The sequence below is a fragment of the Rattus norvegicus genome, chromosome 6 (genome assembly GCF_021556685.1).
Source record: "Rattus norvegicus strain SHRSP/BbbUtx chromosome 6, alternate assembly SHRSP_T2T, whole genome shotgun sequence".
Classification (NCBI taxonomy): Eukaryota; Metazoa; Chordata; class Mammalia; order Rodentia; family Muridae; genus Rattus; species Rattus norvegicus.
This window is the reverse complement of record NC_141539.1, coordinates 75,329,470-75,355,380: the sequence shown is the minus strand read 5'-3', so window position 1 is coordinate 75,355,380 and position 25,911 is coordinate 75,329,470. Positions and strand designations below refer to the sequence as shown.

Sequence of the window (25,911 nt, the reverse complement as noted above, 5' to 3'; positions counted from 1 at the left end):
TGGAAAGCAAGCTGTTACGTGTAGGCCCGTCTGAAAAGTAACAAACTTAGACTAAACACAGACTAAGTTCTTGGGATTGTTAGTGGAATTAGCCATCCTAAACTGGATTCTTTTTTGCTTATTTGTTTTGTTTTGTTTTGTTTTGAGACAGGGTCTCTCTAATCCTGCCTGTCCTAGAATTTGCTATGTAGCGCAGGCTGACTTCGAACTCACAGATGTCTTCTTGCTTCTGCTTCTAAGTGCTAGGATTAAAGGCATGGGCCACCATGGCCTAAAATATATTCTTGATTGCTAATGGAATGATAAAGATATTTAGGACAGGCAACAATGGTTGTATACACAAAGGTCAATAAGAATCTAGCAAACCAACCAATCGAATAACACCCGCTGAGACCAGGAATGAGTAAGTGGGGTTGTAAGAGAGAGACAGGCAGATAGACATACATACATACATACATACATACATACATACATACATACATACACACACACATACACACAGATTTCTTGAAATGTAAAGTACAATTGTTAAAAAATTTAAAATTCAATGCATGGAATTAATATTTTTTAAAATTAGCACATACAGATGTATGTATGTATTAGTGGGTTTCATTGTGACACACACACACACACACACACATATATATACATATATACATATATATGTATATACATATATATATATATATTCCCTTCTTTTTCCTAACTACACCTCCTTCTGTTTTCGTCTCTTGTGTTTCTTTTTGGCAATCTAATAGTTTACAGTGGGACGCTTACACAGCATGGGTGGAAGGGTATCTGTGGGCAGCTTCCTAGCGACTACATCACTGAAGCAAACATCTCTGCCTCCACCAGTGATTAACAACATGTAGACAGACAGACATCGGGTCCTCTGTCCATGATGGGCTGCCGATGGCCCATGCTCAGGCAATGATAGGAGCTGTCAGCTCATTAGTGCGATGGCCATCGAAGCCCAGAAGATAGCTCTGCACAAGTCTGCCCCACCCTCTGTCTCCTACCTCCTTACCACCCCTTCGTCTGCAATGTTCCTCGAGGAATATAGATATCGAATTTATGACCGAGCACCCAATGGTCACATTCTCAGCACTTGGACCAGTTTTGAGTCTCTGGAGTAACCGTTGTACTGCAAACAGAAAGCTAACCTCTGAGTACAAATGTAAGTAAAGGCAGTTTGAAAACATGTTCATTTAGCAAAACAGTATTAGTAGGTTCCCTACCAGGACTAATTGGTGAGGAAGAAACTCCAGGTAAGAGGATTGATATTATACAGGACTTCCTAATCGATATGCTTAGGAGACGTTACGTCACACAGAGTAGAATTTAGCCAAGGCAGTGCTGCCTCCAAACTCCTCAAACATAAGTAGTGTGCTAACCAGGCCTGTGAGACAAGGACACTTATGATGCCAGGATGTAAATATTTGTTCACTGATACTGACCAGCCATTGGGCTCCATCCCCATGACAAAGGAGACCACCTTTCTTTACTCTTACTTCTCTAGCAGAGAACTTGCCTTGGGAGCAGCTCAGGGTGACAACCATCGCTAAGTCCTGGCTACCATAAAGGCCCCTGTTCTCATTTAAGCAAAACATAATTCTGCCAGGTGGGCAAGATGTCTCCAGGAAACAACTATTTGAAAAAAAGAACACCATTGGTGTATTAAAAAAAGCTGTAGTTGCTGTGTAAATCTCTCATCTGCACAAGTGGCCAGACTTGCAATATACTGTCTTTCTTTAGACTGCTGAAAGTGTTAACCTGGGGGCAGGTGTTAATCCCACCCAGCAAGAATAAGACGCCTGCCACAGTTTGTGAGCCAAAATTGTACGATGGTGAAACCTGTTTTCAGCCTGCTCCTCTCTGGGCATTAGCCTGTCAGGTAAGTGCTATTATTAAAGAACTTTTCCTTTATTTTTCCCGAGTGTGTGGAGTGAATTCTTAAAGGGGCACATTTCTGCTATATTATAACTTCCCTAGCCGTGGTCTCTTGACCAGGTTTACAGTACCAGTTAGAAATTTTCTCCTCCAGTGCAGGCCTCACATCCAATCAGAAAGCAGTCAGCTAATCCCATAACAGCCATGCCATTTTGTGGGCCATGTCTTGTCTGGCCACTGTAGCTCACAGGATTCAGCACTGAGCAAGACTGCTAATGACTTTCTTCTTAAATGGAATGCATTGCATCCTGGGGCACCTAGAAGCTACCTAGCTGCCAAGGGGCAGCTTCTAGTTCAGTTCTGGTTTGATTTTTATGTCCTAAAACTGCAACATGGGGTGCCTACAGCAACAGGGTTTTACCATCTAGTTCTAGTGGGCAACCAATGGCAAGGGCTTCAGGAACCTCCTGGATTAACAGGGGAGGTGGTCTACCCCAGCACTGGGAATTTAATCATTTTTATTTGCATGAGTGTTCTGCTTGCACATGTGTGTGTCTGCTATACGTATATGCCTGATGCCTGCAGAGGTCTGAAGAGGGTGTTAGATCCCCTAGAACTGGAGTTGTGGATAGTTGTGAGCCACCCTGTGGGTGTCGGGCATCAAACCTGGGACCTGTGAAATAATAGCAGGGTTCTAACTGCTGAGGGTTCTGGCTTCGGGTACTGAAGAGTTTGTTTTTGTTTTAAATTGCAATTGCCTTCTGTGAGCAACTTTATTCATTCATGCAGCAGACTTCTGCTCAAATGCCCCTTTTCCTACTTTAAATTTTATTTATTTATTTTTGTAAAGTGTTAATTTATTTATAAGAGCGCTCTATTTGCATGACAGAAGAGGTCATCAGATCCCATTACAGATGGTTGTGAGCCACCAAGTGGTTGCTGGGAATTGAACTCAGGACCTCTGGAAGAGCAGTCAGTGCTCTTAACCGCTGAGCCACCTCTCCAGCCCACACATTTTATTTTATTTTTAAATTGGCTTACAAAGTAGCAAGTTTTGTAATAGATTCTCAGGCTCCTTGCTGGGGAAACAATTCTCTCTCTGGGTTGTCCTAAAGTGCTTGGTGCTCTTCATCCAGGGGTGGGGCCCATGAACTATCTCCTACCCATGTTGGCCGGTCAACCGTCATTGCCGTTGTTCGGGCCTAGTTTAGGTAGCTCTATGGATTTCCCTGCCGTGTCTGCCATGTTATCTGAGCCGTAGGTAGAGGGTTTGTGTTGTTGAGGTATCACTTGGGGCTGGGACCTCATGGTCAGCTGTCGTCTGCATTTCAGCCAGTTGTGACCTCCTGCAATGCTCTCTGCTGTAGAAAGAAGCCTCTTTGATGAGGGACGAGAGCCACATGTATCTGTGGGTGTTTGTGACAATGGCCATCCTGCCTGAGGGGAGCTGGCACCTCAGAGTAGTTTTTCCGTTGCATTTCTCCGATGCCCACTGTCAGTTCGATTCCTATTGCTGTGATGAGTGCCATAACCAAAAGCAACTTTGGAAGGGAAAGGTTTCCTTAACGTTAGACTTTGGAGTTCATCCTAGAGGAGGTCAAGGCAGGACTTGGAAGTGGGAGCTGAAGCAGAACTGTGGAGGACGGCTGCTTATAGGCTTGCTCTCCGATCGCTTTTTACATCACCCCGGACCACCTGTGCACGGATGGCACTGCCTACTGTGGGCCAAGTCCTCCCCATCAATCATTAATCCAAAGATGCTCCACAGTCTGATGGGGGCATTTTCTCCATTGAGATTCCCTCATCCCTGGTGATTTTAATTTTTGTCAAGTTGACAAAAATTACCCAGCTCAGCTAAGTACATCATGTGTTTTTTACTTTAAAAAATACATTTATTGCTGAGGGGTGGTGGTGGTGGTTGATGCCTTAAATCCCAGCACTCAGCAGGGCAAGGCAGGCGGATCTCTTGAGTTAAAGACCAGCCTGGTTCACAAAGCAAGTTCTAGGCCAGCCAGGGCTACATGAAGAAACTCTTTGAAAAATCAAAAAATATTTTTTTTCTTTTTAAAATGTATGTGTGGGTTTGTGCCTGTGAAGAAGTGCCTGTGGCACACAGAAGAAGGCACCGGACTCCCAGGAGCAAGAGTTAGAGGCACCTACGAGCTGCCTGATGTAGGTGCTGGGAACTTATCTTGGGTCCCTTGGGAACTAGGCAGGACCTCGCAGGCGGCTCTGACTGACCTGAAACTTTATGCACACCAGGCTGGCCTCTAATTCACAGAGATCTGTCTGTGTCTGTTGATGCTAACATTTAAGGCATCTGACACATCATGCCTGGTCTGGATTCCTAATGGAGACACTTGAAAGTGTAATGTCCCTCTTGGGGACCTAGAGTGACAGATAAGTCATTTAGACGACTGCTGAACAAGTACATTTTCCCTTAGTGTTGCTTTCTTGAACATAAAATGAGAACATTAATTTTTATATAGGAGAGTTGTTGTGTGGATAAAGTAAGAGAGCTGTAAAGCTCTTATAGACCGCAGCGAACCATAAACAAGAAAAATTGTAGTTCATGATTCGTAACAGTGAGAACAAACCCTTCTTTGTGATATGCTTGGATAAAATTATTCACATAGGAATATGAAGGGAACACTTCTTTATGGGTCTGCGTTTTCTGCATTTAGTAGCAGTTAGCGTCGGTGGTAGACACCTGTTGAGATGCACACACTGTGGAATTGGGAGCTAACATCCTGGTACTGCTAGAAAAGCAAGTGGTCATTGATCTTTGATTTCCATGTTTGAGGCCCAGGACCCTGGGCATGGTTTAGTGGCTCAGGTGAAGACCCGTCAGCCTGTACCCGATGGAGGAACTTGCTTTTCTGACTGTCTCTCCAGCAAGATTTTCTTTCGCATTTCACTAAGTATTCACAGTACACCTGTATAACTGACTTTCCTTTTCAAGATTTTCCAAGGACAGCAGGAAACAGCATTTTGAGTTCCAATGTTTATAATATAATATTTAATATATACATAAATCTTGATGTTTATATTAAATTTATATATTTATGTATCTACATAATTACATATATTTGAAATATTTATACAAAAATTTTATACTTATATACATATATAAGTATATATATATAAATATATTTAAATATGTTTATTCCAAAACCAAAACCAACCAACCAAAACAAAACAAAACAAAACAAAACAAACAGCCCATCAACTAACCAAACAAAAAACCCGACCAAATTCAAAACAAAAGGAGCAGTGAACAGCCCTGGCTGTGAGGAGGACTCTGCTGTGTCAGGTTGCTGGGTAATCCCACCCAGAGTACTGAAGATCTTGCCCTTCACATGCAGTCGTTTTACCTTCTTCTTTGAACTCTGGCTTCACTGATACTTAGGGTTCTTTAAATTATTATGTTATAATATCACAGAATTGTTAACACCATGAAACTTACCAGAAGAAAGTTATATCTCTATCCCTAAATATTAAATATTTTTAATTTGCTTACTGATATACTATTGGGTTCCTTAATGCCAGTGGAAGCTTTTCCCACATCGGAAGATCCAACACAAAGATACATCAAACAATTGACTCTTTCTCATGGGGAGGTGTCTCTTTTAAAGCTTTGTTAGAAAGTTACATCAAACTGTAGGTTTGCACTTCTGTTATTGTTGTTTTTTAAGATTTTCTGAGAGCTCTGGCTGTCCTGGAAATAGTGCTGACCTCAAACTCACAGAGATTCCCCTGCCTCTGCCTCCTGAGAGCTGGGCCGAAAGGCGTGTGCCACCACTGCTCATTGAGCCTTCACATTTTGAGCCTCACCCATATTTTCTGTTTCTCCTCCCTTTGGCACTATCCTCAGTGTGGACACACACCTCCAGGATGTGTGTGCTTGTAACACTGAATCACACTATCCAGTAATCATTCTGCCCTTTAATTGGTTGCCAAATTTCTCTAAAAGCATTCTGTATGTAGATTTGTTTCATAATATCTAGCACAGTTATAGGAGACCATCTGAAACAAGTGCATTACTGTTGGCTGATACTCACAGCTATATTGAAAAGGTTTTGAATACATTCATCTATTGTATGTGTGTGTAAATGTACCACAGCTCACATGTGGAGGTCAGAGGAATACTTGTGGGAGTTAGCTGCTTTTCTCCTTCCACTGTGTGGGTCCCAGGGCTTGACTTTATGTCATCAGGCTTGTCCCCAAATGGCCTTACCTGCCACGCCATTGCCTTATACTGGAATTTTAGGTCGCGGAGGAAGGTATGTTTGTGCTCTTTTTTTAAAAATAATAACCTAAAATTCTCATCCTTGCTTTGATCTAGACATTTCATATGAAATGTTTTGTCATAGTGAAAGAGCGCTGGTGTTTTTCCCATAGAAATTCTCGAAATTATTTCCGAAAACAAGCACTCACCATTCTTCAAAAAGTGACACTGTGGGAACAAACGCACTGCAACAGTCCCTAGAAGTAATTAAAAACATGGTTATTCGTGTCCTGTCAATCTGGGAAGAGCATAGCAACAGTGCTTTAAAGGTCTGACCTGGAAGCTGTGATTCTCGGTATTTCATTTGGTCCTTGTATCAACACGACGAAAGGAACAGTACTACTCAAGGACAGTTGGGGAGAGGATGGAAGGGTGTCACTAGAATTCACTGTTGAATTAGTGATTGGCAGGGTCTGGGACGTGACCAGAATAAAATGCAGTTCATTGTTGCCAGGAGGAAAAAAATTAGACTACTCTGTAAGTTTCAAACCTAGGAAATCAGCTAAGGTACCCGTTTAACCTATTAAAGCAGACATAGAATCCAGGGTCTCCCAGCATCCCTTAGTCCCTAACTATTACTGGTACGGCTGGCATACGTCACCCCCTACTCTCTATTCCAGGGGACTGGGCTGCTTCTCCCTATATAATCCAGACATTTTGGGTACTCGCCCCTTTGTGCCTTTGGCCTCCTGGCTGCTACACTTGGTTTCCCTCTCTCCCCTTCACTCACCTTCCCCACATGACCCAGATCAGCCTAATCATGTCCACTCTGGCCTCTCCCAGATGTCTCTGCCTCTGGCTGTGCTCTCCTATGTGTCTGCAATAACCTTTCTCCTCTACTGTACCTAGGAGCAGTCCTGTCCTGTCCTGTCCTGTCCTGCCCTTTCCTGTCCTTTTTATTTTGTTCACTCCCTAACCTGTAATTGGGATTTACAGATGAATATGGTTATCTTGGAGAGAGAAGATCTAACTTAAGGGAATGAAAAACCTAAAATAAGTCAGCACCAGTAATAGGATATGTTCAGGAGAAAGTATGATGTTAAAGGGCAAAGTGTCAGAATATGTGTAAGAGTTGGGCTCAGAGTAGAGTATGGCACCTCGGAGAGCCATACTTTTGTATGACTTTCTTTGAAGAAGAGCAAGGGAGGGAAAGAGACAGAGAAGAAAGGAAGAGAGAGAGGGAGCTGGAAGAGAAGGAAAAAGGAGGAGGAGAAGGGATAGGATAGGAAAGGAAAGGAATGGAACTAAAGGTTACTTTCTTACTGTTACAGAGTGGGGGTTTCAGGCAGGGCCTGGTGGTGAATGCCTATAATCCCAAGTACCTGGATGCTTGGGGGGATGATGGTGAATTCAGAGCCAGGCAACAAGCAAGAAAACCTTTGCTCATTTAATAACTTTCATCAAGTTTGTTCTTTGACCATTTTGTACATGTATAAAATGTATTCTGTTTATTTCAAATGCTATCTTCCCTACCCTTTCTACTCACCCTTCTCTTACTTCCTGCCTACATGTTATTGTTATTAGTCTGCTTTTCACCCTGTGAGTGAAATTCAGGTCTTTCTTACCCTCTTACCCACGAGTTTAACAAGGATTGTCTGTGCGAGCATGGGCTTAGCGTTATTCAGTGTGTGTGTGTGTGTGTGTGTGTGTGTGTGTATGTGTTGTGTGTGTGTGCATGTGTATGTGTGTGCATATATGTATGTGTGTGTATGTATATATGTGTGTATGTGTGTGTGGTGTGTGGTATGTGTGTGTATGTATATGTGTGTGTGGAGGTGTGGTGTGGGGGTGGTGGTGGTGTGTGTGTGTGTGTGCATGTGCGTGTGTGTGTGTGTGTGTGTGTGTGTGTGTTGTCCCTGAACATGCCACAGCTGACCAGGAACTGAACTATGAGAACTCAAATCGGTGTTGTTTCAAACTTCTGGAGTCTGACACCGTGCAGTTGTTTGTAAGCATGATCAAATACAGTACAGCTTGGAAAAAGGTGTCCTGGTGTAATATAATTCCTGGTACACAAAAAGGCACAGTTGTATCAAAGCTCACTGAAAGTACACATCATTCCTTTTAAGAAGATGGTCTCTAAAGAGAGGGCCTAGGCTCTTGTGTGTCTCTGCCTGAGATGGGATGGAGGTCAGAGGGCATATGATGGCTTCCCTAAGGATGGGTTCTCTTGACTGAGAAACAACAGTAAAGGTAAAGATGTAGGAAGGGAGTGTGGGATGGTGTCACAGGTGAGGCTGGTACAAGGAAGGAAGGATGGGCGGGAGAAAAGTTTGAAGGAAGAGGAGGAGAGGGAGAGTAGCCGGGGACAACATGGAGGCTGACTTTAAGATTCCACGATGTACCCTTACAGGTCGTCATGAATGTTCTTAAGGGATGGGTGGTGGAGGGCTTTGTATGTTTAGGTGGGCAATTATATCTTATCAACTGGATAAAGGTTATTGTGTTGTGTGTTCCTTCATGTGACAGTTTGAGTGTAGGAAAGTGTGCCGTAGCTGGTCTGGGCTGCCACGGAATGGGAATGTGCGCTTCTGGCAAATATCCAGCAGATGTCTTGGGGCACTGCGGTGCTGAACACAGAGCGGGTAAAAGATACCTTTTATTTTATTTTATTTTTTATATTTTTACAACAACAGGGAGAGCCTGGGCAACCATTCCGGGGGATTTGGGTAGCTCAGGCTCTACAGATAGCGAAGTTCACCAGGTCATTAACCACACCCACTTCCGGTCTTCTGAGTGGAAAACAGGTTTGAAAAGACAACTCCACATGCTTACCGTTCCTGGTTTCCCTGGTGGTCTGTGGGTGTAGGGACTTTTGTGTCCCAACCCATTGGAGTCTGCTGTGCTCCTTGTCTTTGGTGAGTGCACAACTGAAGACAAGGACTACTGCCCCGGGAACCCATCGTACCTACCAGCCAATAGCTTGCTAAGGTGGGAGGAGCTTCTCCCACATCCATGTGAGGTACAGGGATTGTAAGGAATGTAAGAGCTAGTAAACTTATACACGTCATTTTCTTTTGAGAATTTCATGGATGAGTATCACGTTTGCAACAATAAGAAAGAAAAAGGGGTCATGACACTGAGAGGGAGTGAGGGGGACATGTGAGGAGTTAGAATGGAGAAATTGTGGGTCTTATCAATGGTTTATTACACTTCTCAGAGTGTAACCTCAAGATGTTTTAGGTATTTTTTTTCCTCCACATAAAATGGTATTCAAGCTGGTCAAATTAAAACTCTACTTTGGAACTGATAGTGAAATAAGATCCCAAGGAGACATTTACTCATTTATCAATTTTTTTCATTTGTTCACAATGTTTAATATCCCTGCAACAAATGTTGAAACCAAAGGCTTATTTTTGTCATTGCTGTTCACGTGGGAAGCGCTGGTCAGGTTAGAGATGGGGAGCGCATGCAGAGAGACACTGTGTGTCTAGAGGCTTAACATTGTCTCAGAATAGACTCCAGGCTATCTAGGATGACGCTGGTGGACTGTGTGAAATGCACTGATCCCAGCTAATCAACAGTGTCTCTACTTCCCTTCCGATCATTTGTTCAACAGTTCCAGTTTCTTTGTCGGGGTGGGGGGTGTCTTGTTTCCTATAGGCTCAAATTTTCATGTCCATGATGACACACTTCCTCGGTAGACTCTCTCTAGTGACCTACCTAGATGATGACTTGGAAGCCGGAGAGATATGTCCTACGTCTGAGCAGCAGATGTGGGTTAGCTGTTGAAGGAGCAGACCATCGGGATGGGATTGGCTACATTTTAATGACAAAACAGAAGTGACTTGAGTGTTCTGTTGTTTGAGTAAGAACAAGAGTCCATATATTTGAATGGATTCACCCTCTGAAATCTCAGAAGAAACTTTGGACTTTGAAATGCATTTTGTATTATGATATGCCAAAAGTCTATGGGAGCCAGGAAGTGGAATGTTGCGGTTTGAATGAGAACAGTTCCCGTAGGCTGGTATATCTGAATGCTTAGTCCTTAGGTGGTGAAACTGTGCAGGATTAGGAAGTGTAGCCTTGTTGGAGGAGGTGCATCACTGGGAAAGGGATGTGAGGTTTCAAAAGCCCATGTCAGCTTCAGGCTCTGTCTCTGCCTCCTGCTTATGGTTTAGCTGTAAGCTCTTAGCTTTGCTCCAGGGCCTGCCTGCCTGCTGCCGCCATGTGCTCTATCATGATGGTCATGGACTCTCTCTCTGAAACCACAAGCCCCAAATAAACTCTTCCTTCTACACCAAGGAAAGGTCATAGTATCTCAGCACAGCCAGCAGAAAAGTCACTGACATATTCTAAGACGTTTGCTTGTGTCTTCCTCTTCCTCCTCTCTATTGCCATCTAGACTTTTCTCATGTGTTTATGAGGAACATTAGTTCTCAGATCCCCTTAAAATATTGAGAGCTACTCTGTGGTTTAAGTATGTGGCAGATGCAGCTTATAAGCATAGCCTGGAAGGGGTGGTACTTACATTTTTGATGGAAGATTTTTTTTTTTTGAGAAATTTCTAGTTTCTATTTTAGTATTAGAACTCTGTGACATTACTTTGAGAAATCAGGGTTTGGCAGGAAACAGATTGGGTGAGTTGTAGAGAATTTAGTTAAATAACTTACAAAGTTGGGGGTAGAATTTAGTGAACTTCCAGGGAAACTGCATGCTCTGGAGCTGGGAGAGGGGGAAGCATCAGCACTAAGTTCTGAAGGGGTCGAGACAGAGCAACTCTCACCTGGAGTGCACTGCAAGGAGAGGCTCCTCTAGAAGTGACAAGCCAGTCAAGATTGTGATGCCAATCTGTCTCCTTCTGATTCCAGAGAAACCTGTGGCTTCAGGCACATAGCTGCCATTCTAAGGAGCGGGAAGGACGGAAGCTAGCATATAAATAGTTAGAAATGGATTTGTTGCAAAGGAAATCAGCCTTTAGTTCCTAGAACCTTTAGACATTGTCATTGGAAGAGACTAGGTGATGTGCCTAGGTGATGTGCTTGTGGATAAAGGGTCCCCCAGGTGTCATTCCTTTATAGATTTTGGGAAATAGAACAAGAAATGATTTCTGTAACATTAACATTTTTTAGAGGGCAGACACTGAGCTATATAGTTCTGAAGACTTACAAATCCAAGATCGAAGTCTGCTAAGGTTCAAGACTACAGTGCTCCCCTCCGTGTGTTTGAACAGCCGTTGCAGATGGTGGTGTTATTTTGGGAGGTGTGGTACTTGCCTTGTGGTGTGTGGCACTAAAGGTGGGCCCCTAAAAGTAACCCATTGGACTTCTGGTCCCATACTTTGCTTCCAGATCTGTCAAAATCTTCAATCGCCTGCTGTCCAGGGCCTCCCCACTCTGCCACACCTTTCTTGACTGAGTTCTCAGAAACTGTGAGCCAAGTCATGCCTGGAGCTGCTGCTGTCAGGCAGTAACCTCAGCAAATAGAAAGGGAACTGAGACAAACTCTAGCAAATACCACACCTTCTGCCAAGGGCCTCTTTCTTGGATCCTGGGAAGCATCTTTCTGTCCTGTCACTTTGCAGACTTGGGTAAATGGGCTTCTTTGGGATGATGATGGTAATTTTTTTTTCAAGGCAAGTTTTTTCTGTGTAGCTTTGGCTATTCTGGAACTCACTCTGTAGACCAGGCTAGCCTCAAACTTACAGATATCTGCTTGCCTTTGTCTCCTGAGTGCTGGGATTGAAGGGATGTGCCACCGCTGCCCGGCTCTGTGGGGTTATTTTTAACTGAGTTAAATTATGTTCATTTATGGTAAGCAACGTGGTGGTTTGACATTTGTATACATTGTAAAACATCTAACTCAGGCACGGTCTTATACTTTACTTTAAATATCACACATTAATGATAGTCGCAGATATCTACAACAAATTTCTTGAATGTATTCTCTACTTGTGACTGGAATGTTGTGTTCTTCCACTGACCTCTTCCCAGTCCCTTACCTCTCAACAAAATTACTGGGAGAAAAGCAATGGAAACTTCCTGGAGTCCCAGCTGCCTTAAACACGTATTGTGAACTATCATGTAAACAAGAAATGAACTACTGTGTTTAAGCCACAAACCATGTGTGTTTATTTGATTCTGTAGTTCACTAACTTACCCAAATAAGATCCCATTTCCAGTTTTAATCTCTAACACCAATTATTTTTATATGCTTAAATACCCAGTGTGGTAACAAGACAAGCAGCGATTTTGCTAGTGAAATGGTAGAGGCATAAAGACACTTGTTAGTCTTGCCTACAATTACTGACTAGGAAAATTTATTGAAAACAGTTTATTGAAGAATTTATTGAAATCATTATTTGGAGAGAGTATTCACTCATGCATGCAGTGAGATTGCCTCAGGTTAGTATGTGGACTCCAAGATCTTAGTCTAGTAAGAGAAATAGATAAATAAATAGTAAGCTGAATTGCTACAGTGTTTGTCACTTACTGAACAATAGTGCATCAGGAAAGTTCATAATAGTAGGCAAAGGATAATGGACACAAAGACTGGCAGAAATCTCCGAGTTTATGCTGGCTGGAGACTTTCCTTGTGTGAATGTCCTGAGTTAGGTTCGGGGTCCTGGTTAATGTTGGGACAGGAAGGAGGCCATTTTGAATGGGGCTGAGAGAGTGAGGTGTTACAAGAACTGCGTTCTCTTCATTTAAATTCAAAGTCTAGGAGGCTAAAGGGAGATTTAAATCTCAGTCCAAAGAAGTGATAAATATCCGAAGTGACAGCTATGCAGCCTAGCCTAACTCGATCATTACAGTGATACATACAATTGTGATTCCTCTACTAAGAACTGAAGAACAGCTACGGTTCTATTTCTAAAAGTCAAAACCAAGAAAGAGAGGAGGTGAGGGCTGTGGAGGCGACAGAAATGCCAGAGATGTGCTGGTCTCCTCAAGCTACCATAATATAAGCTCTCATAGGCTTGAGTGATCCCATTCTCGAGGCCCCATTAGATTCAGTCTGTGGAGAGGGCAGTGCCAGGCTTTGGACAGTCTGCGGTTCTGTCCTCAGCAAGGGCAGGAGCTGGACTGATTCTTCCTCTTTCTCCAAGGGCATCAGGTTTGTCAAGGGACTCCTCTTTCTGGGTCTCATTCTAAGACTAAGAACTGCTCTAAGGTTGCATGGAATACACTCACAGGGGAGGGATTTTGGAGGTGTGGGGGTTGCCAGGGACAGGGATCAGCATAGGAGAAACATTAACAATCAGCCTGTCACAGAGTGTGAAGATAATGGACAAGAGGCAGGCTAGAATGTATTTCAAGTAGAGAAAAATATTGAGAGTGAGGTCGAAGGTTAAAATAGCATCTGTATTAGTGCAGGGAGGCTAAATAAACCACCCATCAAGGAAGCCCAAAGATTCTGTGGCTTGAGTACAGTAGAAATTTGTTTCTTGTTTATACCGTGTCTCAAAACATGTGCTCAGGCAGCTGGGAGTATTTGCAAGTTCTTGGGCTGACCTTCCTCAGATGCCCACCAGTGAGGCCTGGTTGGAGGTCTGGCTGTGAGGAGGGTTGGACAAGACCATAGGCAGAGGGAAGGATGGTAAGCCCCCAAGAGCGAGAGTGAAAGGCTTGGCCACGGGATACCTCTAAATGGAAGTCTAGGTATCGAGGTTAATTTTGTTCAGGAGTGCGTTTCTTTATCTTAATGAGTAAGGATGATGGATTGAGACAGATGTAGGCAAATTTATTTATTTAGAATCAGTAAGATAAAGCAGAGTGTGGCGGCATGTATCGCCTTTGACTCCGGAGTCTGAGGCAGTCTGAGGAAGGAGCCTGGGAAGTTTGAAGCTAGTCTGGGTTACACAGTGAGACTCTGTCTCAAAAGAACAAGAAAGTTGAGAAAGTCCACTTTCTTTGATCCACTGAGGCAGTGTTACCTGAAGAGAGTAGAAGGAGGAGTTTGGGGAGAAAGGAGATTCTAAAGGAGTCTTTCTGTAATCAGTCACGGTATTCGTCTTCAGCAGCCTAGGTGTTCCTTAATGAGCACCTTTGTCAAGAGCAAGCAATTAGATTATTCTTAAAAAAAAAAACCCAAACCCTCATTTAAAAACACACATAGTGATGTTAGCATTTTTAGATGAGCTATACAGTGCGTCTCTTCATTTTATACAACACGAATGTGTAAGAGTTAGTGATGGTATTACATTGCTAAATCTTAAAATATAATCTTAAAATATAAAATATAAATCCCCAAAAGCAACATATTTAATATATTTCACATAAAAGCCATATGAGGTAAAGTATACATTTATAAATGTAAGCAATAAACATAATATAAAAATAAATTATTACATGCTAATAAAATTGGGAATCCTCAAATTAACTTAAATATATTAAAGTTTTAAATAAAAGGAATGGCAAACTTACAATAAAACAATATTTGATTCTGAAGTCTACCTTATAAATAACATATTAACTTAAAATTCATGGTGTGCATGTTAACACTTGTTTCTAACCCCAGTACTTGGGAGGCTGAGGTTTAGAAGCTCAAAGCCAGCTTAGGGTAACATAGTGAAACCCCACCTCAAAATAAATAAATAAATAAATAATAAATTAAAAATAAATAAATAAATAAATAAATAAATAAATAAATAAATGTAGAGCTGTCACTTCATGTCCTACGTGATCTTTGGAGTTATTTTGCTCCTTGAAGAAAGATAGGATTCATAAGAGAGTCTTTTCTTTATCTTTCATTTTTTTGCACAGATACTCACATGTCATATAGCACACCCCAAACACTAACTTCAGGAAGTAGTGTTGCAACAGAAAAAATTACAATCGTTTTACTCAGAATTTACAAAGGCCTCTGGGAATAGGAGAACCTTGTTGGTATTTCAAAGAGCGTGGTGTCCTGATATTCTCTGGCTTTGGTAGCCATCACTGCAATGGGAGAGCCTATTTATGTTTAGTGCTCGTGTGTTCAGTTTACAATTTCCTGGATTAGGAAATGTTCTATTAAAAAGAGGGTTTTTGGAGGCTGTGGAGATGGCTCAGCCAGCTCTGTGCTGCTGCTACTGCAGGCAGGTTTGGTTCTCAGCACCTACACGGCGGCTCACAGCCATCTGTACGTCTAGCTCCAGAGGATTTGATGCCCTGTTCTGATATCTGAGGGCACCAGGTATACATGTGGGGCACACACATACATACAGGACATGCACTCAAATCATTCATAAGCCTAAGATATTTAGGATTTTTGTTTGTTTGTTTTGAGGGAGTCTCACTCAAAGAGAGTTACAGGCTGGAATCAAACTCCCTGTGCAGGTGAGGATGACTTAAACGCCTGGTCTTCCTACCTCCATGTCCCAAGTGCTAGGCCTGTGTTACCAGATATAGTTTATGCTGTGCTGGGGTTTGAGCCCAGGATCTTGTGCATGTTAGGTGAACACTCCACCAACTGAACTACAAGCCAACCCTGATTAACTAAAAGTATCTGATCAGGTGAGGCGTGCCGCAGTCCTTTTGTCTTGGTCATCCTGATTAGTCCCCAGAAAGGTGTTTGTGGCATTTTGTTTATTGCCTTGCTTGTTCCTTGGCCCGGAGCCGATCTTATCATTTGGCGTGTACTTAAAGTGGTATAAAAGCAGATTGGGAAAAATAAACCCTCTTCAGCCTCAGAACTGGCTGGGGTCATGCTACAAAAAAATTTTTTTCGAATATGTGCCAACCATGCCAGCGCTCACGATTATAATCCAAACACAGGAGACTCTGTCTCAGAAAAAAAAATCTAGAGAATCAGAAAAGTCACTAGATGGGTGGGTTTCAGGTGGGAGACACATGTTTCCTGGTCTGAATTAATGAAGCAGATGCTGCCTGCCTCCTGAGTCTATGCTCCACCCATTGCTTTTACTGTCTTAGGATGATACGGTGGTCCTTATACTGACACTGTCCCTTTGTCTCTCAAAATGGATGCCAAGGTCTACAGTATGTGCCCTCATTCTACCTGTCCGCCTGTCCCTCTGGCCACCCTTGCCACCTGCCCCTCTCTGGCCACCCTCCTTCCTCTTCGATACTCTCTCTTAGGCTCTGCAGCTGGTCCACCTGGCTCTTTGGTCCCTCTATCAGGCGCACGTGGATCTTGAGTTGTGTCACGCCTTGCTCTGTCCTCTATTTCAGGACTTCACTCTCTTGCCTTTTCGGTAAATCCTTCTGTGACAGCCCGATAGAAAACCTTGACTTTCCCTTTACATTTATGGATTGATTGAGATAGCTGTGATACAAACAACACAGACAGATCTCTTGAACTCTCCACCGACTTCCCATGGGAACATTTTACAAAACTATAAGGAAACTTCATGAGGACGAGGATGTCGGCATAACCCCCCTGACTTGTTAAGATTTTTCCAATTTAGACTTTAGGTTATAACGTTTTCTTACAGTCCTCTATGTGTATATTTGGAGTATTGCCAGGCACCTGGGATGCAGACTCCCGGAGGAGGACAGCCCCTGGTTTTGTTCGCAGCATTGTTTTGGCCTTGGGCTGCCACAGTAAACAAGGTGAGCTGAGAATGCGTGCTTGTCCCCAACACTGGACTTTGAGTGAGGGATGCAAGCGAGACTGCAGACATCTGGCCTGCCCACCATTCTGTGCAGTGATGCCCGCCATTTGAAAGGACCATGTGAGACTCTGGACCTGGAAATGCTGGTCCGGTTCATAAGTTCTGTTGGCATCAGGACTCACCTCTAAGGCACTGTTCTGCCCAGAGGAGCCCTGCAAACCTTTGCTTTTCTGTCTCTTTTTGGGCCTTAGGCAATTAAAGCGTGGATAAGCTGATAAACATCTGAAACCTTGAAAACATCCTTCGTTTTCACCTTATTAACATGCAAGTGTTATATCCAGAGTCACAAATTGAAACATGTGAACTTGTCATAGGCAAATGAACCGATGGTACCACGCAGAAAGGGAAGCTCTCTTTTAAATCCCCAGGACTTCCTGTCCTTGCTTGCACAACTAAACCCTCCTGGTCAGTTCCTACGGGATGTTGGTGCCAGGGGCTCGGCTGAAGACTTGTGAGAGTCAGCACAGGAGCTGTCCTTTGTCACTCTCGAAGCGTGCAGATCTGCTGACACTGGACAAATGATGAGGAGCTTGAAGAAGACGCACAGTACGTACATAGGTCGCCCCTGGGGGACAGCGTGACAGCTTCAGTTGATGCGTGTGTGCTTTGAGCAGCAGCTGTTTACAGGGCCCTCACAGGCCCTCTCACATGGTTGTTGACAGAAAAGCTGACCTCCAGTTTCTTCTCTTGACAGCTCCAACTGCAGCACTGGGGCCTCCAGACAGAAAGGCTTTGCTAAGCACAGGCAGTGTTGGTATCTTTTTTTCTTATTTCATTATTTCTGCAGAATTCTGTAAACTGCTAGGGGCTTTGTTGAGACAGCCCTAAAAGGGCTAGAGTCATGATTAATCAAAATGACACTTCCCCTTGACGCCTGAGTTACTGAGGATATCCATTGTGATTTATCTATAATAGCAAAACTAAAGTGAGTTTCTAAAGCTTCTAAAATGTATGGGATGTAGAAAAAAGAGAACATGAAATTATTTATTCATTTGGAAGTATTTATTAATATTAAATTTAATATGTATGGAGAGCTAAGGTTATCTATTGCAGTGTGTTTATAATAATGAAAGGGTGAAATATCCTTCTTTAAAGATTTTTACTTTAAATTTTATGTGCATACATGTATGTAGGTGTATGTGCACATGTATGCAGTGCCTTTGGAAGCCAGGAGGGTTTTAGATGCCCAGGATCTGGAGTTATAGGCGTGTGAACCACTCATTGTGAATGCTAAGAACCTCTGAACTATCTCTGTAGTTCAAAACATAAAAACCTTACATATATGTGTATATATGTATATATATATCATATGTATATATATATATAGTACCATATATATATATGACTAGTTTTTAAAAAGCTAGGATTCCTTACCACTGTGGGAAATTATACAGCTATGAACAAAACTTACAGCGCTGTTTGCGTTGATGTGAAACAATCTTTAAGGTGTTTTCAATAAGCAACTTGCCGTATGGTGTTTCTGGTGCGTTCCAGCTCTGGTTAAAATCTGATACTCGGCTCTGGCTCCCGCCACCACTGAGTGCACGACGTCGCAGGTGCTGGCTGACCAGGCTTGGAGGAGTCTGCTTCGGACCAAAGTCCGGGAGCAGCAGAGGTGGTGGCGCCCAGGCTCAACTAGGAGTCGCTGCCGAGCCCCGGCCTGTCTCTGAGCATCGGCGAGGGCACAGTGGTTCATCACTGATGGCTTTTTCTCAAGTACTTTTTCTAGTCTCTTTGGAACCACGGAAATGAGGATTTTAATTTTGGGATTAGATGGTGCTGGAAAAACGACAATTTTGTACAGATTACAGGTTAGAGAAGTTGTTATTACTATTCCCACTATTGGATTTAAAGTAGAGATGGTGACATACAAAAATCTCAAATTCCAAGTTTGGGACTTAGGAGAACAGATAAGTATCAGGCCATACTGGAGATGTTATTATTCAAACACAGATGCAGTCATCTAAGTCGTTGACAGTTGTGACTGAGACCGAATTGGCATTTCCTGGTCAGAGTTAGTTGCCACATTAGAGGAAGAAGAGCTGAGAAAAGCCATTTTAGTGGTGTTTGCAAACAAGCAGGCCATGGAACAGGCCGTGACGCCCTCGGAAATGGCAAATGCTCTTGGGTTACCGCCCTGAAGGACCGGAAGTGACAGATCTTTAAAACGTCGGCAACCAAAGTCATTGGCCTGGACAAGGCAATAGAATGGTTAGTTGAAACACTGAAAAGCAGACAGGGAGTCCATTCACATCAGCCAAACCCGTCTACAAACATAGAATGTGAGAGTTTTGGTGTTGGACCCTCGCTCAGTGAGGGCAGCACAGAACACTTGAGGTCGTGGGCTGCCTTCATCTATAGACTGTGAAGGACAATGGACGTGTTGACTGTGAATCCAGCAACTAGTCAGATCACAGCCAACCTCTCTTTAAAATATACTAACCCCCCCCCCCAAAGATAATCAGAGTAGCATTTTAAAAACGTGAATATTTCTCTTCTTTAGTTAGTCCTTAAAACTTCAAATGTCATTTTCAAGTGTTTGTATTTTTCTGTAAGTATAACATCTTCATCATTTTGTGTTTTATTTTCCCGTGTGCCACACGTAGTCATCTTAATGGTCTCTTTAGGGCTGAGTAATCTTCTGACATGCTGATGCACTACATGTTAATGCACTATAATTTACTAACCAAATTGCTAGGTATTTGCCCGTTTGCATTTTTTCTATCATATTAAACTGCCATTTTGATTGATGGGGTTTCTAACTTTCTCATGTAAGATTTATTATGGTTGTCCCCAAATAGCTCAAGGTTAGTCTTAAATTTTTTTCAGGGTGAATGAAAAGAAAAGATGAATAGACCATATCTATTTTTCTCTTCTCTAGTCAGTTTTGGAGGAGGGGCAATGGCTCAATGACTTAAGCAAAGGAGCCTGAGGTCAATGGCAGGGATACTGAAGATTGACTTAATGCCTGAACAAGGCCAAGGAAGACTTGGTTTTGGTGAAAGAGACAAACATGAGTTTTGAGGTTGAATAACTGTGGCAAAAATGTGAGGCATCTGGGGAAGAAGGACTGGTGTCTGAGACTAGTTTTTAATCTAGCAGTGAAAGCAAGACCTCCACCATGTGAGAGATGTGCTTGACCATGCTTCTTCCAAAGCCTATGTTTTCTCTGTGTATATAGAGGGTCTTAATTCCTTTCTTGGGTCAGCATAGGCAGTCAGCAACATTGTGAGGTCTTCTCTCCTTTAGTCATCACAGGACACTGAGAAACACTCCCTCTTGGTTCTTTTCCAGCCATTTAAACCTTTGAATATAAACTGTTTTCCAAAATAACCTGAGAGAGACTTGGGGGCTAGGGTGTGGCCATGCTTACCATCCCAGTTTCATCTACCGTTGTATCTTGCATCTAGTATTTTTGTACATTTAATGACTGTTGAATACATCATTGAGTGAACAGTCAGGATTGATTTATTTGTGATTTTTATTCAACTCTGTAAATGACAAAAGTCTTAGTTTTTCAGTGTTTGTATACACACACACACACACACACACAGGCATCACAGGAAGCTGAGATAGATTATTCAGTGTGTACAACCTTCTGTGGAAGGGGTCTCCAGGAAGGAGCATGCTGGGAGTGGGCGTGGATGAGCCATCCTAAGATGTCTGATAACCACCTTCTTGTAAGGACACAGAGGGGCGTCCAGAGTCACAGGACACCCTTCTTACAGCACAATGTTTTATACACACACTTGCTCCCTCTTCTAAAGTGGCGGACCCTTTCCCAGAGACTCCATACCTTTCCTAAGCAGGAAAACATGTTTATTCATCGCATCCCTCTCGGAGTCAAAGTGTTTGAAGTAGTTTATCTTTAGAAGCAACAAGAGATGTGAGGGAGAGGATGTAGGGTCTGTGTATTGATGGGAGGAAGTCCCAAGCATCCAGAGAAATTCCTGGACTTACTGCCAGCTTTCCCCCCAAAAAATACAAAAACAAAAACTCTCCCTTATTCACGATCCATTTAAATGTCCAAATCTACCGTCACGTCTGGACATCTATTCTTGCACTAGGAAGAAGACTGGACCTGTTTGTGCTGTTCTAGTCTGTTTCAGCACCCAATCCCTTTTCAAAAGAGCAGTGTTAGTCATGACCCTCTTTTACCAACTCCAGTTTCAATGCCAACGCTGCTGGTGTACTTACAAAGTCTGGGCTCTCCATTGCTTTAGTTTTCAACTTCTCTGATCTTAAACAAAATCTGTGGAATGCCTGTAAGGTCAGGATCACCCTTTGTAAGGCCAAGCTGCTAATGGGGTCTGAGGAGCTGAAACCTCCAATTAGAGGCTTAGGTGTTTCCCAGGGCCACCGTTCTTAGGATAATACCTTATTCATGTAGAATCGAGATTTAGAAGGCTTAGAAGTAACCAATAATTTGAAAAATCAGTTTTTCTATGGGACAAACTTAAATAATACACTTTTACAAGTTGTAATACCACAACACACAGAAGTGCCCAGAGTCACCAAAGCTGTCCAAAGTGTCAAATTATGTCCTAAACCTTAACCTGGATGGGTTTTTAAATGAAATAACAACAGTCATTATCATTATTATAATATTCTATGTGTATGGGGATGTTTTGCCTACATGTGTATCTGTGTACCACATGTGTGCCTGGGGTCCCTGGAGGTCAGAATATGGTATTGTATTAGACCTCCCGGAAGTGGAGTTATAGACTGTGTGAATCACCGTATGGTGCTGGGAATTGAACTGGTTCCTCTGAAAGAGTAGTCAGTACTTGACCCCTGAGTCATCTCTCCAGGGCCTGACTGGATTTGAATAAGTCCTCTGGCTCTCAGACAGAAGTAAGAATGGTCCCCACTTAACCACCCAGAATATGCGCCAGCACTCCCCAGTGGGTACCAATAAAAACCATAGTACTTACTGGACGCTATATAAACTATAGAGTTTTCCTGTATACAATCATGCTAAAGTTTAATTTATGAATTAGGTATTAATAGCAATAGCTAACAATAAAACAGAACAATTATAAACCCTTGTGCTTTCTGGCCCTTTATTAAAGTGATATTATAGTTATCCACAGACAAGCTCTGTGACGCCCTGACAGTGAATCTGATAACTGAGAAAGCTTTAAAGTGACAGACAGGTAGCAGGATTCAGAAACACAGAAGAGAGAAAACTTTTGGCTGTGGAAGTGATCCCAGAGAGGCTTAGCTGAGGTGGGAGGACCTGTCTCTAAGGAAGGTGACCCATTCCACGGGCTGCAGTCTCCAACTGAACGAAAGCTCTAGAGAACAGAGCTTCCTAAGCAGGATGCAGTGGGGCCAGCTGCCACAGCTCCTGCCAGCGAGGCTGCCCCACTGTGAAGGGCTGTGTGAGGGACTGGGGGCTGAAATGACCGCTTCTTCTGTAAGATGCTTTGGAAAGGTATCTCGTCACAGCAGGAGGAAAAGTAACCATTACGGGCAGGTGACAGATGCAGCACAGATGTAAGAACAAAGGGACAACGTGTATCCTGTGCAGGTTGGAGTGCATGGTACAGATTTTATCACACTGCTCAGAGTAGTGTGCAGGTTAAAACTTACGCTGTGTTTGTGAGATCTTCCGCTTACTGCTTGTGAGCTACGGGTGATTGTGTGTAAACTGAAACCGTGGAAAGAGGAGCTGCAGGTGTGGGGAGGACGACTGTTCTTCCTAAAGACAGCTGCTCACGGATTTCAATCCCTGTCACGGGTATATCTGATTAGTTGAATGGGCAGCTTTGTTTTGAGTACATGCAGGAGCTGCATGATTCTATAAATGTGTCACGTCAGGTGAATTAACTTAAAGAAACAGACTGAAGAGAAGAAGTGACCTGTGGATGTCTGTAGGTTACGGGTTTCATTAGCATCTTTAACCTTCCCTGTGAGGTCTATAACGGTAACTGGCAAAGGAATAAGTTAGATAACAATAAGACTAGTTAATCAAAATATTGTCCAAGTACTCTGCAGAAATTACCCTCTGTAAAGGGGTTATTCAAGGAGAGTTCTTTAATGCCAGATTACAACATTGAGTACCTGCTCAAACTGATATCTAACAAATGTAGCCAAGCTATGGTTCACCACTTCTATGTCCTGGGATGCACACATGCTCAATTCATGCTGATATACATTAGAAAATCCATTCACATGCCAGTCAGTATGTCACTGTGGAAGGTGGACGGCAGATGAGGGTCCACCCTGAGGTCTATGGTGGTTAATAGCTAGGGAGTGGGATAGCCATTTTCCTCACTGCCATAGCCACTGGTAAGTAGCCCTCACTCTGGTATATAACTTCCTAGGGGGTCACACAGAAATAGAAGCCATGAAAGGAGGGGTAGCAAATGTTGGAAAGAAGGGGTTCAGTGGGAAAGGGGCGGTGGGGCAGTGAGAGGGAGGATGAAAAAGACTAAAATTCATTATGTACACACATGAAACGTTCAATGAAACGGAAAAAAGGAATTCAGTGACACTAATTAGGTTATAGCAATGTAAAGGCTTCTGAACACCCAGCCAATCCTGGAGCGGAGTGAAGAGAAGTCCCAGACAGGGAGAAGACAGCTGATAAAAGAACAAATGTTCTAAGCATAAGAAGCTAAAATAACTTAATAGTGAGAAAGAAAATAAGCTGACTGGAAAGTGATTGGAATAGAGGGGGCCCAACAGAAGTGGACGAGAAATGATCTACATCACCAGGGAAATCAAGAAAATTAGTGAGATATCACTTTACACCTGTTAGAATAGCTATCATTAAAAAGTTGTTGGTGGGGATAGAACTTGGCACAGTCTTTAGGTAAGGCAGTAAGGAAGTTCCTCACAAGTTAAAGCAGAATTCCCATATGACCCACAGCCCCGCTCTGTGTATACATCCACAGGAAATGTAATCAGGACACCAAAGGGATATCTGTGCTCCAAGATTCACTTCAACACCATTAGGGAGGACATGTGATGATCTAAGTGTTCGTCAGCTGGCACGTAGATAACGTGTGGTGCATGTGCACAGCGAAATGCCAGGTCAGTCTTTCAAAAGAAGAACAGCCTAGTGTTTGCAACACGGATGAGCCTGAAGGACACCGTGTTAAATGAGAAAAGCCAGGCTCTGCATACCTCACGAGCGGTGTAAAAAAGTTGCTTCATACAGACAGGGGAGAATGGAGGGGGACCTGAGAGCAGGTGCATGGGGTGATCTGTGCCAGGAACCCCAGCTGTCAACAAGACAGGAGGACTAAGAGCAGGATGGTGACTACAGTTAATCATATACTGCACATTTGAAAATTATCATCCTTAAAGCCCTTCTGGAGCTAAGTATATGAGAAGTGGCAAAGTGACAGATGGTCTTGACCCTTGACTCTGTAGGCTTAGGCTAAGGTCTGTGTTCGGGTATGCCTTATTTTTAAGATTATTTGAAATTTGTATGCATTAGTTTTTAACAACAACAAATAAGCAAATGAATTGAGTAGAAAAAGCTCATAGAACAACAATATAAAGAAGATATTTTTTGCACAGCTTCATTCTAAACTGCATGTTATTATACTAGTTTAAAAAAACCTTTTATGAAGTGAAAAGGTTACTGTGAACTGGTTGATTTATTGAAGAAAGAAGTCTCTTTTTAGACCAGGTGTAGCCTACACAGTTGATAAAATCCACAGTGGCCAGGCTGAGGTGGCTCATTCCCTTAATCCCAGCTCTCAGGAGGCAGAGGCAGGCAGACCTCTGAGTTCGAGGCCAGCCTGGTTTACAGAGAGAGCTTCGTGACACCCAGGGCAAGATAGAGAAACCTTGTCTTTTAAAAATAAAAAGTCCACAGAATCAAATAATCTGGGGCCCCAGTTCCAGAGCATCTGGTGCTCCATTCTGGCCTCCATTGGCAATACATACACATGGTGCGTTACATGTATGTTGAGTACAGTTCTCTATAGTACAAGACAAATAAATCTTAGAAAGGAAGGAAGGAAGGAAGGAAGGAAGGAAGGAAGGAAAGGAGTTCGGTTGTTGGTCAGGGGTAGAGTGCTTAGCCATCATGTTGGCCCACATACCATGAGAGAGAATACATGTAAGTAAAACAAAAAACACGCCAGCATAATAGGACACACACACACACACACACACACACACACACACACACACACACACATATATACATATATATATATATATATATATATATATATATATATGGAGAAAAAAAGATAAAAACTTTGCCACAGGATCAGCAATTTAGACCTGTTTTTTTTTTTTCCTCCCATACAGAACAGAATGATCACAATGCAAGGAACTAAAACTATTTTGTCCTTTTTTTTCGTGTCACTGTGTACAAAAACACCATGATGGGGCTGGTGAGAGAGCTCAGTGGTGAAGGTACTTGCCATTAATGCCCAAGAGTTCAATCCCTGGCACCAACATTTTGGGAGTAGAAAACTGATTCTCTTAGTTGTCCTCTGGCTTCCAAATATATGATTTAGCACAAAGATGCTGGGACACACACACACACACACACACACACACACACACGATATTTAAAATAGCATGGCTTAAATCAGCAATTTATTTTCTTTACACTTTCAAGTTGACCGTGATCAACCAGGCAGTCCTGTCTTGGAGATCTCTCACCCAGCAGCATGTGGAAGGACTGAGAGAGGAGAGGATCCTACTAGCATCTCTGGGCTAGACATTCATTCCGTGTCTGGCAGGGTCCTCCATAGATCTCCTCCTCACATGGGCTCTTGGGAAAGAAGGCCTATCTGAACTCATGCTCTAGGGTAGAATCTGGAGGAATTTCATGACCTGTCCTCTGGTGTCATGGAACTTTCACGTTCCCTGTTGCTTTAGACACATACTTAAAGTTTCAAGAGAAGAGAACTAAGACTCCACCCTTGGAGGCAAGAACAGTGAGCGAGTGTGAGTGGGAGGAAATGATATTGTGATCTTCGACTTTTGTCCATGGCCTGGTCTCTTGAGCCCACAGAAGAAAACAAAGACCTATATGCAAAATAACACATTTCTGTCAAGATCCCCAAGGTGTCCTTTTATTTCAGTATCGGGTCAAAGTCTAGGGTCTTGCCATCTGACAACAAGGTTCTTTGCGTGCCATACCCTGAGTCAGTCTTTCTCCACAGCTCTGACCTTTCTGAGGGAGGGTCTGATCTCACAC

General features: G+C 42.9%; 1 long non-coding RNA gene and 1 pseudogene across 1 annotated transcript in view; both read left to right on the top strand.

Annotated features, from left to right (window-relative positions):
- Nucleotides 1–25,911, top strand: part of LOC148005233 (uncharacterized) — a 44,187-nt gene that overhangs the window by 6,078 nt on the left and 12,198 nt on the right. Inside the window, exon 3 of the long non-coding RNA XR_015623017.1 lies at nt 1,756–1,894. This is a non-coding gene — a long non-coding RNA (uncharacterized LOC148005233). The remainder of the gene's footprint in view (nt 1–1,755; nt 1,895–25,911) is intronic.
- On the top strand, nt 18,479–19,101 carry LOC148005234 (ADP-ribosylation factor-like protein 1 pseudogene; annotated as a pseudogene).